This window comes from Somniosus microcephalus, chromosome 33 (genome assembly GCF_052327205.1).
Source record: "Somniosus microcephalus isolate GS21.2 chromosome 33, FLI_Smic_1.0, whole genome shotgun sequence".
NCBI classification, from domain to species: Eukaryota; Metazoa; Chordata; class Chondrichthyes; order Squaliformes; family Somniosidae; genus Somniosus; species Somniosus microcephalus.
The window spans coordinates 6967536-6980581 of record NC_141019.1 but is presented as its reverse complement, the minus strand read 5'-3'; positions in this window follow the sequence as shown (position 1 = coordinate 6980581).

Below are 13046 nucleotides of genomic sequence, written 5' to 3'. Positions count from 1 at the left end.
GGTGCGTCGAGGCGGCTCGGGCACGTGGGGAGATCCCGTCCGAGCTTACTCCCGTTCGGATGGAATTCCTTATCGGCGCCTTGCCCCGAGACTCCCCTCGGGGATCGGCGCCTCACAACTTGAGCCGTCTCGAGGAAATACCCTCCATGCTTTTTCATTCTGCGCGGAGGGGTTTCCTGTACGGGCTGCTCTTGCACACCTTCCACTTTGCCATCTTCGCCTGCCGTCCGGACACGCCGTGGCGTGCCGTTTTACCTCCGGACGGAGGCGGAGGTCCCCAATGGGGGGCTCTCTATGCGGGAGCCCTCCCTTGTTCTATCGGGGATTTGGCCTGGAGGGTGTTGCACAGAGCAGTTCCGTGCAATAGATTTTTAAATAGGTTTACGGACTCCCAGACCGCCTGTTTGTTTTGCGGTCTGGAGGAGTCCGTCTTTCACGTCTACACGGGGTGTGAGAGGTTGCAGCCCCTCTTCCATTTTTTGAGGGGGCTGCTCCTCAAATTTTGGTTGCACTTCAGTCCCACGCTCCTGATCTACGGTCACCCCGTGCGGAGGGGAGCGGGCGGGTCGGAGGACCTCCTCGTGGGCCTGCTCCTGGGCCTGGCCAAGAAAGCCATCAATTGGTCCTGGCAGCGGGCGAGCGAGGGGGTCGTCCGACCGGATTGCCTCCCCCTCTTCCGTGGCCATGTTCGCGCCCGGGTGGCCCTAGAGATGGAGCACGCGGTGTCCGCCGGCACGCTCGAGCTCTTTCGTGACCGGTGGGCGCCGCGGGGACTGGAGTGCATTGTTAATCGGGACAACCAAATTTTAATTTGATTGGTGGAGGGTTATTTAAAAGGGTAATTGGGTTTTGTCACCTTATTTGTGAAATTGTTTCTTTTGTTTGGTCCAATGAAAAGAGAGGGGTAACCACTCATGAAGGTGCCACCTAGGGGTTACTAGGAGAACTAACCGGCACCCTCACAGGACCCCCTCCCCTAGGAACGGCTCCTGACGTTCCTCCTGGACGAGCAGGGTGGCGACGGCGAAAATCCCTTATGAGTTCCGGATCCAAAATGTCCCGGGCCGGAACCCAGGAATGCTCCTCAGGACCGAAACCCTCCCAGTCAACCAGGTATTGGATGCTCCTCCTGACCCGGCGACAATCAAGGAGACGACGGACCGTGAAGGCTTGCTGGCCGTCGATCATACGGGGCGGGGGTGGAGGTCTAGCCGCAGGAACCAAGGGACTAGTAAGTACCGGCTTGAGGTGAGAAACATGAAATGTGGGATGTATCCTCATCGATCGAGGAAGGAGGAGCCGGTAGGCCACCGGGTTTACTTGCTCCAAAATCCTAAAAAGTCCTATGAACCGGGGAGCCAACTTGCGGGACTCTACATGGAGCGAAAGATTCTTGGTAGACAGCCAGACCTTCTGTCCGGTCCGGAACCGAGGAGCTGGGCGACGGTGACGGTCGGCCTGTACCTTCTGCCGAGATGAGGCAAGCTGCAAGGCGGATCGGACCCTCCTCCAGGTACGACGGCAGCGTTGGATTAACCCCTGGGCAGCCGGCACTCCTACCTCCTTCTCCTGTTCCGGGAAGAGTGGCGGTTGGAAGCCATATTGGCACTCAAAAGGCGAAAGACCAGTGGAGGAGCTCTGAAGGGTATTATGTGCATACTCTGCCCGGACCAGGTACTTGCTCCAGGAGGAAGGATTGGAGGACACAAAGCTTCGTAGCACCCTCTCCAGATCCTGATTAGTTCTCTCAGTCTGGCCGTTAGATTGAGGGTGGAACCCTGAAGAGAGACTGACGGAAGCCCCCAGGAGGGAACAAAAGGACTTCCAAAACCTAGATGAAAACTGAGGACCACGGTCAGAGACAACATCCAGGGGCAAGCCATGGAGGCGGAAGACGTGTTGGACAACCAGCTGGGCGGTCTCCCTGGCCGAGGGAAGCTTGACAAGAGGAACGAAGTGAGCAGCCTTTGAAAAGCGATCAACCACAACTAGGATGGTGGTGAATCCTTCAGATGGAGGTAGCCCGGTGATGAAATCCAGGGCAATATGAGACCAGGGACGGCTGGGAATAGGCAAGGGATGCAGGAGACCAAGCGGAGGTTGTTGGGATGTCTTGTTCTGGGCACAGACGGGACAGGCGGAGACAAAGGTCCGGGTGTCGGCTTCCATAGCGGGCCACCAGAACCTCCTTTTAAGAAACTCGAGAGTCCGACGGATCCCAGGATGGCCCGTCAATCGAGAAGAATGGCCCCATTGAAGGACCTGCGGCTCGTCGGGTCCCGAGGCGCGTACGTGAGGTCGCGGATCCAGTTCCTGCGGGACCTGGACCGCGGCTCCCCCTTCTTCTACTCGCTGGAAAAAAGACGGGGGTCCGTAAGCAGCTTTTGGAGCTGCTGGCCGACGACGGATCTCCGGTCTCGGATCCGGAGGGAATCCGCGCGGAGACCCGCGCCTGTTACGGGGCTCTGTTCTCTCCGGATCCGTCCAGCGAGGACGCGCGCGGAGTTTTGTGGGAGGACCTGCCGAAGGTCGGCCTGGAGGGCGCCGAAAAATTGGACGCTCCTCTGAGTTTGGAGGAGCTGTCCGGCGCCCTCCGCCAGCTCTCTAGGGGGAAGTCCCCGGGGCTGGACGGGCTGACCGTGGAGTTCCACAGGGCGTTCTGGGGCGTCCTGGGGGGCGACTACGTGCGGGTCCTGGGGGAATGTTTGGCGACCGGGGAGATGCCCCTCTCGTGGCGCAGGGCGGTGATCGTCCTGCTGCCTAAGAGGGGTGATCTCCGCCTCCTTAAGAACTGGCGCCCGGTCTCCCTCCTCAGCACGGATTATAAAATCTTTGCCAGGGCCATGTCTGTTCGCCTTGGCACCGTGCTGGCCCGCATGATCCATCCCGACCAGTCCTACACGGTCCCGGGCCGGACCATTCACGATAATATCCATCTGGTCCGGGACCTGGTCCACCATTCCCAGAGGGCTGGTCTGTCGGTCGCCTTCCTTTCCCTGGATCAGGAGAAGGCATTCGACAGGGTGGATCACGAGTATCTTTTCGGGACTCTGCGCGCTTTCGGGTTCGGGACGCATTTTGTCGCCCGGATCCGACTTCTGTACGCTGCCGCGGAGTGTCTGATTAAAGTTAACGGGTCCTTGATGGCGCCCCTTCGCTTCGGGAGGGGGGTGCGTCAGGGATGCCCCATGTCCGGCCAGTTATATGCCATTTGCGTGGAGCCTTTCCTGCGCCTCTTGCGCAAGAGGTTGGCGGGATTGGCTCTGCAAGGGCCGGGCGTGGAGGTGGTCCTCTCGGCTTACGCCGATGACGTGCTCCTCGTGGTCACGGATCCCGTTGACTTGCGGAGGATGCGGGAATGCCAGCAGATTTACTCGGACGCATCCTCCGCCAGGATCAACTGGGGGAAATGTTCTGGACTCCTGGTGGGTCAGTGGCAGGTGGACTCTCTGCCGGAGGAGTTCAGGCCCTTCGCCTGGAGTACTACGCACCTCCTCTACTTGGGAGTCTACCTCAGCCCGGCCGAGGACGCCTGGCCGGCGAACTGGCACGAGCTGGAAGCCAAAGTCACCGCTCGCTTAGGACGCTGGACAGGATTGCTCCGAGTGTTGTCCTACAGGGGTCGGGCATTGGTCATAAACCAACTGGTGGCCGCCATGTTGTGGTACCGGTTGGTTACTCTGACCCCCCCCCCTGCGTTTGTCGCCAGGATACAGAAGAAGCTCGTCGACTTCTTCTGGAACAACAGGATGCACTGGGTCGCTGCCGCGGTTCTGAGTCTCCCGCTTAGGGAGGGCGGTCAGGCGTTGGTGTGCCTCCGCACCCAGGTTGCGACTTTCCGTCTTCGGACGCTGCAGAGATACCTGTACGTCGAGAATCCTCCAAGATGGTGTGCGCTGGCGACGTATTTTTTCCGCCAGCTGCACGGCCTCAATTACGACACGCAGCTCCTGTTTTTGGAGGGGAGCGGCAGGCGTGAGAGCCTGCGGGAGCTGCCTGTCTTTTACCAGGAACTACTATGGGTTTGGAATCACGTCGCCTCCAGGCGGAGCTCTCCCCCGTCAGGAGCGGCGGCTGTCCTCCGGGAGCCGCTGTTCAGGAATCCGCACCTCCACGTCCGCGAGTTTGGGTGGCTGGCGGAACGCAGGGCTGTGCCTGCCAGGGTGACTAGAGTCGGGGACCTACTCGATGGCGGAGGAGCGGGCTGGATGGCGCCAGAGGAGCTGGCGAGGCGCATGTCGTGGGACGGCGTCCAGCTCACGGTCGATGCCATCGGGGCGGTGAAAGCGATGCTGCCCCCCGGCGCCACGAGGTGCATCGAGGCGGCTCGGGCACGTGGGGAGATCCCGTCTGAGCTTACTCCCGTTCGGATGGAATTCCTTATCGGCGCCTTGCCCCGAAACTCCCCTCGGGGATCGGTGCCTCACAACTTGAGCCGTCTCGAGGAAATGCCCTCCGTGCTTTTTCGTTCTGCGCGGAGGGGTTTCCTGTACGGGCTGCTCTTGCACACCTTCCACTTTGCCATCTTCGCCTGCCGTCCCGACACGCCGTGGCGTGCCATTTTACCTCCGGACGGAGACGGAGGTCCCCAATGGGGGGCTCTCTATGCGGGAGTCCTCCCTTGTTCTATCGGGGATTTGGCCTGGAGGGTGTTGCACAGAGCAGTTCCGTGCAATAGATTTTTAAATAGGTTTACGGACTCCCAGACCGCCTGTTTGTTTTGCGGTCTGGAGGAGTCCGTCTTTCACGTTTATATGGGGTGTGAGAAGTTGCAGCCCCTCTTCCACTTTTTGGTTGCACTTCAGTCCCACGCTCCTGATCTACGGTCACCCCGTGCGGAGGGGAGCGGGCGGGTCGGAGGACCTCCTCGTGGGCCTGCTCCTGGGCCTGGCCAAGAAAGCCATTAATTGGTCCTGGCAGCGGGCGAGCGAGGGGGTCGTCCGACCGGATTGCCTCCCCCTCTTCCGTGGCCATGTTCGCGCCCGGGTGGCCCTAGAGATGGAGCACGCGGTGTCCGCCGGCACGCTCGAGCTTTTTCGTGACCGGTGGGCGCCGCGGGGACTGGAGTGCATAATTAATCTGGACAACCAAATTTTAATTTGATTGGTGGAGGGTTATTTAAAAGGGTTATTGGTTTTTTGTCAGTTCATTTGTGAACTTGTTTTTGGTCAAATAAAAAGAGAGGGGTAACCACTCATGAAGGTGCCACCTAGGGGTTACTAGGAGAACTAACCGGCACCCTCACAAGCGGGCTCTGGGGATCAATGCCAGGGAGAGAGCGGGCTCTGGGGAACAATGCCAGGGAGACAGCGGGCTCTGGGGAACAACGCCAGGGAGAGAGCGGGATCTGGGGAACAATGCCAGGGTGAGAGCGGGCTCTGGGGAACAATGCCAGGGAGAGAGCGGGCACTGGGGAACAATGCCAGGGAGAGAGCGGGCTCTGGGGAACAATGCCAGGGAGAGAGTGGGCTCTGGGGAACAATGCCAGGGAGAGAGTGGGCTCTGGGGAACAATGCCAGGGAGAGAGCGGGCTCTGGGGAACAATGCCAGGGAGAGAGTGCGCTCTGGGGAACAATGCCAGGGAGAGAGTGGGCTCTGGGGAACAATGCCAGGGAGAGAGCGGGCTCTGGGGAACAATGCCAGGGAGAGAGTGGGCTCTGGGGAACAATGCCAGGGAGAGAGTGGGCTCTGGGGAACAATGCCAGGGAGAGAGTGGGCTCTGGGGAACAATGCCAGGGAGAGAGCGGGCTCTGGGGAACAATGCCAGGGAGAGAGTGCGCTCTGGGGAACAATGCCAGGGAGAGAGTGGGCTCTGGGGAACAATGCCAGGGAGAGAGCGGGCTCTGGGGAACAATGCCAGGGAGAGAGCGGGCTCTGGGGAACAATGCCAGGGAGAGAGCGGGCTCTGGGGAACAATGCCAGGGAGAGAGTGGGCTCTGGGGAACAATGCCAGGGAGAGAGCGGGCTCTGGGGAACAATGCCAGGGAGAGAGTGCGCTCTGGGGAACAGTGCCATGGAGAGAGCGGGCTCTGGGGAAGAATGCCACGGAGAGAGCGGGCTCTGGGGGACAATGCCAGGGAGAGAGCGGGCTCTGGGGAACAATGCCAGGGAGAGAGGGGGCTCTGGAGAACAATGCCAGGGAGATAGTGGGCTCTGGGGGACAATGCCAGGGAGAGAGCGGGCTCTGCGGAACAATGACAGGGAGAGAGCGGGCTCTGAGGTACAATGCTGGAGAGAGCGGGCTCTGGGGAACAATGCCAGGGAGAGAGCGGGCTCTGGGGAACAATGCCAGGGAGAGAGCGGGCTCTGGGGAACAATGCCAGGGAGACAGCGGGCTCTGGGGGACAATGCCAGGGAGAGAGCGGGCTCTGGGGAACAATGCCAGGGAGAGAGCGGGCTCTGGGGGACAATGCCAGGGAGAGAGCGGGCTCTGGGGAACAATGCCAGGGAGCGAGCAGGCTCTGGGGAACAATGCCAGGGAGAGAGCGGGCTCTGGGGAACAATGCCAGGGAGAGAGCGGGCTCTGGGTAACAGTGCCAGGGAGACAGCGGGCTCTGGGGAACAATGCCAGGGAGAGAGCGGGCTCTGGGGAACAATGCCAGGGAGCGAGCAGGCTCTGGGGAACAATGCCAGGGAGAGAGCGGGCTCTGGGGAACAATGCCAGGGAGAGAGTGGGCTCTGGGGGACATTGCCAGGGAGAGAGCGGGCTCTGGGGAACAATGCCAGGGAGAGAGCGGGCTCTGGGGGACAATGCTGGAGAGAGCGGGCTCTGGGGAACAATGACAGGGAGAGAGCGGGCTCTGAGGAAAAATGCAAAGGAGAGAGCGGGCTCTGGGGGACAATGCCAGGGAGAGAGCGGGCTCTGGGGAACAATGCCAGGGAGAGAGCGGGCTCTGGGGAACAATGCCAGGGAGAGAGTGGGCTCTGGGGAACAATGCCAGGGAGAGAGTGGGCTCTGGGGAACAATGCCAGGGAGAGAGCGGGCTCTGGGGAACAATGCCATGGAGAGAGCGGGCTCTGGGGAACAATGCTGGAGAGCGGGCTCTGGGCGACAATGCCAGGGAGAGAGCGGGCTCTGGGGAACAATGCTGGAGAGAGCAGGCTCTGGGGAACAATGCCAGGGAGAGAGCGCGGGCTCTGGGGGACAATGCCAGGGAGAGAGCGGGCTCTGGGGAACAATGCCATGGAGAGAGCGGGCTCTGGGGAACAATGCCAGGGAGAGAGCGGGCTCTGGGGAACAATGCCAGGGAGAGAGCGGGCTCTGGGGGGACAATGCCAGGGAGAGAGCGGCTCTGGGCAACAATGCCAGGGAGAGAGCGGGCTCTGAGGGACAATGCCAGGGAGAGAGCGGGCTCTGGGGAACAATGCCAGGGAGAGAGCGGGCTCTGGGGAACAATGCTGGAGAAAGCGGGTTCTGGGGAACAATGCTGGAGAGAGCGGGCTCTGGGGAACAATGCCAGGGAGAGAGCGGGCTCTGGGGAACAATGCTGGAGAGAGCGGGCTCTGGGGAACAATGCCAGGGAGAGAGCGGGCTCTGGGGAACAATGCCAGGGAGACAGCGGGCTCTGGGGAACAATGCCATGGAGAGAGCAGGCTCTGGGGAACAATGCCATGGAGAGAGCGGGCTCTGGGGAACAATGCCAGGGAGAGAGCGGGATCTGGGGAGCAATGCTGGAGAGAGCGGGCTCTGGGGAACAATGCCAGGGAGAGAGCGGGCTCTGGGGAACAATGCCAGGGAGACAGCGGGCTCTGGGGGACAATGCCATGGAGAGAGCGGGCTCTGGGGAGCAATGCCAGGGAGAGAGCGGGCTCTGGGGAACAATGCCAGGGAGAGTGCGGGCTCTGTGGGACAATGCCAGGGAGAGAGCAGGCTCTGGGGAACAATGCTGGAGAGAGCGGGCTCTGGGGAACAATGCCAGGGAGAGAGCGGGCTCTGGGGAACAATGCCAGGGAGAGAGCGGGCTCTGGGGAACAATGCCAGGGAGAGAGCGGGCTCTGGGGAACAATGCTGGAGAGAGCGGGCTCTGGGGAACAATGCCAGGGAGAGAGCGGTGTCAGGGCGAGGCTGGTTCTGGACCCAAGTGCAGAGACGAGGCTTGAGGCAGGTATAAAGTTCAAACAAAGTACTTTACTTAATAAACACAGATACAATTACACTTTAGAACCTCTGACAAGCAACCACTTGGCACAAAGGCTTGTCAAGACTGAGCACAGAGAAGGGGAAAAACAGAACTAATATACTACAAATCACAGGTGAAACTCATAAGCCCAATAACAGTCAATTAGGGATTTAACACAGGGGTAACCACTCATGAAGGTGCCACCTAGGGGTTACTAGGAGAACTAACCGGCACCCTCACAGGACCCCCTCCCCTAGGAACGGCTCCTGACGTTCCTCCTGGACGAGCAGGGTGGCGACGGCGAAAATCCCTTATGAGTTCCGGATCCAAAATGTCCCGGGCCGGAACCCAGGAATGCTCCTCAGGACCGAAACCCTCCCAGTCAACCAGGTATTGGATGCTCCTCCTGACCCGGCGACAATCAAGGAGACGACGGACCGTGAAGGCTTGCTGGCCGTCGATCATACGGGGCGGGGGTGGAGGTCTAGCCGCAGGAACCAAGGGACTAGTAAGTACCGGCTTGAGGTGAGAAACATGAAATGTGGGATGTATCCTCATCGATCGAGGAAGGAGGAGCCGGTAGGCCACCGGGTTTACTTGCTCCAAAATCCTAAAAAGTCCTATGAACCGGGGAGCCAACTTGCGGGACTCTACATGGAGCGGAAGATTCTTGGTAGACAGCCAGACCTTCTGTCCGGTCCGGAACCGAGGAGCTGGGCGACGGTGACGGTCGGCCTGTACCTTCTGCCGAGATGAGGCAAGCTGCAAGGCGGATCGGACCCTCCTCCAGGTACGACGGCAGCGTTGGATTAACCCCTGGGCAGCCGGCACTCCTACCTCCTTCTCCTGTTCCGGGAAGAGTGGCGGTTGGAAGCCATATTGGCACTCAAAAGGCGAAAGACCAGTGGAGGAGCTCTGAAGGGTATTATGTGCATACTCTGCCCGGACCAGGTACTTGCTCCAGGAGGAAGGATTGGAGGACACAAAGCTTCGTAGCACCCTCTCCAGATCCTGATTAGTTCTCTCAGTCTGGCCGTTAGATTGAGGGTGGAACCCTGAAGAGAGACTGACGGAAGCCCCCAGGAGGGAACAAAAGGACTTCCAAAACCTAGATGAAAACTGAGGACCACGGTCAGAGACAACATCCAGGGGCAAGCCATGGAGGCGGAAGACGTGTTGGACAACCAGCTGGGCGGTCTCCCTGGCCGAGGGAAGCTTGACAAGAGGAACGAAGTGAGCAGCCTTTGAAAAGCGATCAACCACAACTAGGATGGTGGTGAATCCTTCAGATGGAGGTAGCCCGGTGATGAAATCCAGGGCAATATGAGACCAGGGACGGCTGGGAATAGGCAAGGGATGCAGGAGACCAAGCGGAGGTTGTTGGGATGTCTTGTTCTGGGCACAGACGGGACAGGCGGAGACAAAGGTCCGGGTGTCGGCTTCCATAGCGGGCCACCAGAACCTCCTTTTAAGAAACTCGAGAGTCCGACGGATCCCAGGATGACCCGTCAATCGAGAAGAATGGCCCCATTGAAGGACCTGCGGCTCGTCGGGTCCCGAGGCGCGTACGTGAGGTCGCGGATCCAGTTCCTGCGGGACCTGGACCGCGGCTCCCCCTTCTTCTACTCGCTGGAAAAAAGACGGGGGTCCGTAAGCAGCTTTTGGAGCTGCTGGCCGACGACGGATCTCCGGTCTCGGATCCGGAGGGAATCCGCGCGGAGACCCGCGCCTATTACGGGGCTCTGTTCTCTCCGGATCCGTCCAGCGAGGACGCGCGCGGAGTTTTGTGGGAGGACCTGCCGAAGGTCGGCCTGGAAGGCGCCAAAAAATTGGACGCTCCTCTGAGTTTGGAGGAGCTGTCCGGCGCCCTCCGCCAGCTCTCTAGGGGGAAGTCCCCGGGGCTGGACGGGCTGACCGTGGAGTTCCACAGGGCGTTCTGGGGCGTCCTGGGGGGCGACTACGTGCGGGTCCTGGGGGAATGTTTGGCGACCGGGGAGATGCCCCTCTCGTGGCGCAGGGCGGTGATCGTCCTGCTGCCTAAGAGGGGTGATCTCCGCCTCCTTAAGAACTGGCGCCCGGTCTCCCTCCTCAGCACGGATTATAAAATCTTTGCCAGGGCCATGTCTGTTCGCCTTGGCACCGTGCTGGCCCGCATGATCCATCCCGACCAGTCCTACACGGTCCCGGGCCGGACCATTCACGATAATATCCATCTGGTCCGGGACCTGGTCCACCATTCCCAGAGGGCTGGTCTGTCGGTCGCCTTCCTTTCCCTGGATCAGGAGAAGGCATTCGACAGGGTGGATCACGAGTATCTTTTCGGGACTCTGCGCGCTTTCGGGTTCGGGACGCATTTTGTCGCCCGGATCCGACTTCTGTACGCTGCCGCGGAGTGTCTGATTAAAGTTAACGGGTCCTTGACGGCGCCCCTTCGCTTCGGGAGGGGGGTGCGTCAGGGATGCCCCATGTCCGGCCAGTTATATGCCATTTGCGTGGAGCCTTTCCTGCGCCTCTTGCGCAAGAGGTTGGCGGGATTGGCTCTGCAAGGGCCGGGCGTGGAGGTGGTCCTCTCGGCTTACGCCGATGACGTGCTCCTCGTGGTCACGGATCCCGTTGACTTGCGGAGGATGCGGGAATGCCAGCAGATTTACTCGGACGCATCCTCCGCCAGGATCAACTGGGGGAAATGTTCTGGACTCCTGGTGGGTCAGTGGCAGGTGGACTCTCTGCCGGAGGAGTTCAGGCCCTTCGCCTGGAGTACTACGCACCTCCTCTACTTGGGAGTCTACCTCAGCCCGGCCGAGGACGCCTGGCCGGCGAACTGGCACGAGCTGGAAGCCAAAGTCACCGCTCGCTTAGGACGCTGGACAGGATTGCTCCGAGTGTTGTCCTACAGGGGTCGGGCATTGGTCATAAACCAACTGGTGGCCGCCATGTTGTGGTACCGGTTGGTTACTCTGACCCCCCCCCCTGCGTTTGTCGCCAGGATACAGAAGAAGCTCGTCGACTTCTTCTGGAACAACAGGATGCACTGGGTCGCTGCCGCGGTTCTGAGTCTCCCGCTTAGGGAGGGCGGTCAGGCGTTGGTGTGCCTCCGCACCCAGGTTGCGACTTTCCGTCTTCGGACGCTGCAGAGATACCTGTACGTCGAGAATCCTCCAAGATGGTGTGCGCTGGCGACGTATTTTTTCCGCCAGCTGCACGGCCTCAATTACGACACGCAGCTCCTGTTTTTGGAGGGGAGCGGCAGGCGTGAGAGCCTGCGGGAGCTGCCTGTCTTTTACCAGGAACTACTATGGGTTTGGAATCACGTCGCCTCCAGGCGGAGCTCTCCCCCGTCAGGAGCGGCGGCTGTCCTCCGGGAGCCGCTGTTCAGGAATCCGCACCTCCACGTCCGCGAGTTCGGGTGGCTGGCGGAACACAGGGCTGTGCCTGCCAGGGTGACTAGAGTCGGGGACCTACTCGATGGCGGAGGAGCGGGCTGGATGGCGCCAGAGGAGCTGGCGAGGCGCATGTCGTGGGACGACGTCCGGCTCGCGGTCAATGCCATCGGGGCGGTGAAAGCGATGCTGCCCCCCGGCGCCACGAGGTGCGTCGAGGCGGCTCGGGCACGTGGGGAGATCCCGTCCGAGCTTACTCCCGTTCGGATGGAATTCCTTATCGGCGCCTTGCCCCGAGACTCCCCTCGGGGATCGGCGCCTCACAACTTGAGCCGTCTCGAGGAAATACCCTCCATGCTTTTTCATTCTGCGCGGAGGGGTTTCCTGTACGGGCTGCTCTTGCACACCTTCCACTTTGCCATCTTCGCCTGCCGTCCGGACACGCCGTGGCGTGCCGTTTTACCTCCGGACGGAGGCGGAGGTCCCCAATGGGGGGCTCTCTATGCGGGAGTCCTCCCTTGTTCTATCGGGGATTTGGCCTGGAGGGTGTTGCACAGAGCAGTTCCGTGCAATAGATTTTTAAATAGGTTTACGGACTCCCAGACCGCCTGTTTGTTTTGCGGTCTGGAGGAGTCCGTCTTTCACGTCTACACGGGGTGTGAGAGGTTGCAGCCCCTCTTCCATTTTTTGAGGGGGCTGCTCCTCAAATTTTGGTTGCACTTCAGTCCCACGCTCCTGATCTACGGTCACCCCGTGCGGAGGGGAGCGGGCGGGTCGGAGGACCTCCTCGTGGGCCTGCTCCTGGGCCTGGCCAAGAAAGCCATCAATTGGTCCTGGCAGCGGGCGAGCGAGGGGGTCGTCCGACCGGATTGCCTCCCCCTCTTCCGTGGCCATGTTCGCGCCCGGGTGGCCCTAGAGATGGAGCACGCGGTGTCCGCCGGCACGCTCGAGCTCTTTCGTGACCGGTGGGCGCCGCGGGGACTGGAGTGCATTGTTAATCGGGACAACCAAATTTTAATTTGATTGGTGGAGGGTTATTTAAAAGGGTAATTGGGTTTTGTCACCTTATTTGTGAAATTGTTTCTTTTGTTTGGTCCAATGAAAAGAGAGGGGTAACCACTCATGAAGGTGCCACCTAGGGGTTACTAGGAGAACTAACCGGCACCCTCACAGGACCCCCTCCCCTAGGAACGGCTCCTGACGTTCCTCCTGGACGAGCAGGGTGGCGACGGCGAAAATCCCTTATGAGTTCCGGATCCAAAATGTCCCGGGCCGGAACCCAGGAATGCTCCTCAGGACCGAAACCCTCCCAGTCAACCAGGTATTGGATGCTCCTCCTGACCCGGCGACAATCAAGGAGACGACGGACCGTGAAGGCTTGCTGGCCGTCGATCATACGGGGCGGGGGTGGAGGTCTAGCCGCAGGAACCAAGGGACTAGTAAGTACCGGCTTGAGGTGAGAAACATGAAATGTGGGATGTATCCTCATCGATCGAGGAAGGAGGAGCCGGTAGGCCACCGGGTTTACTTGCTCCAAAATCCTAAA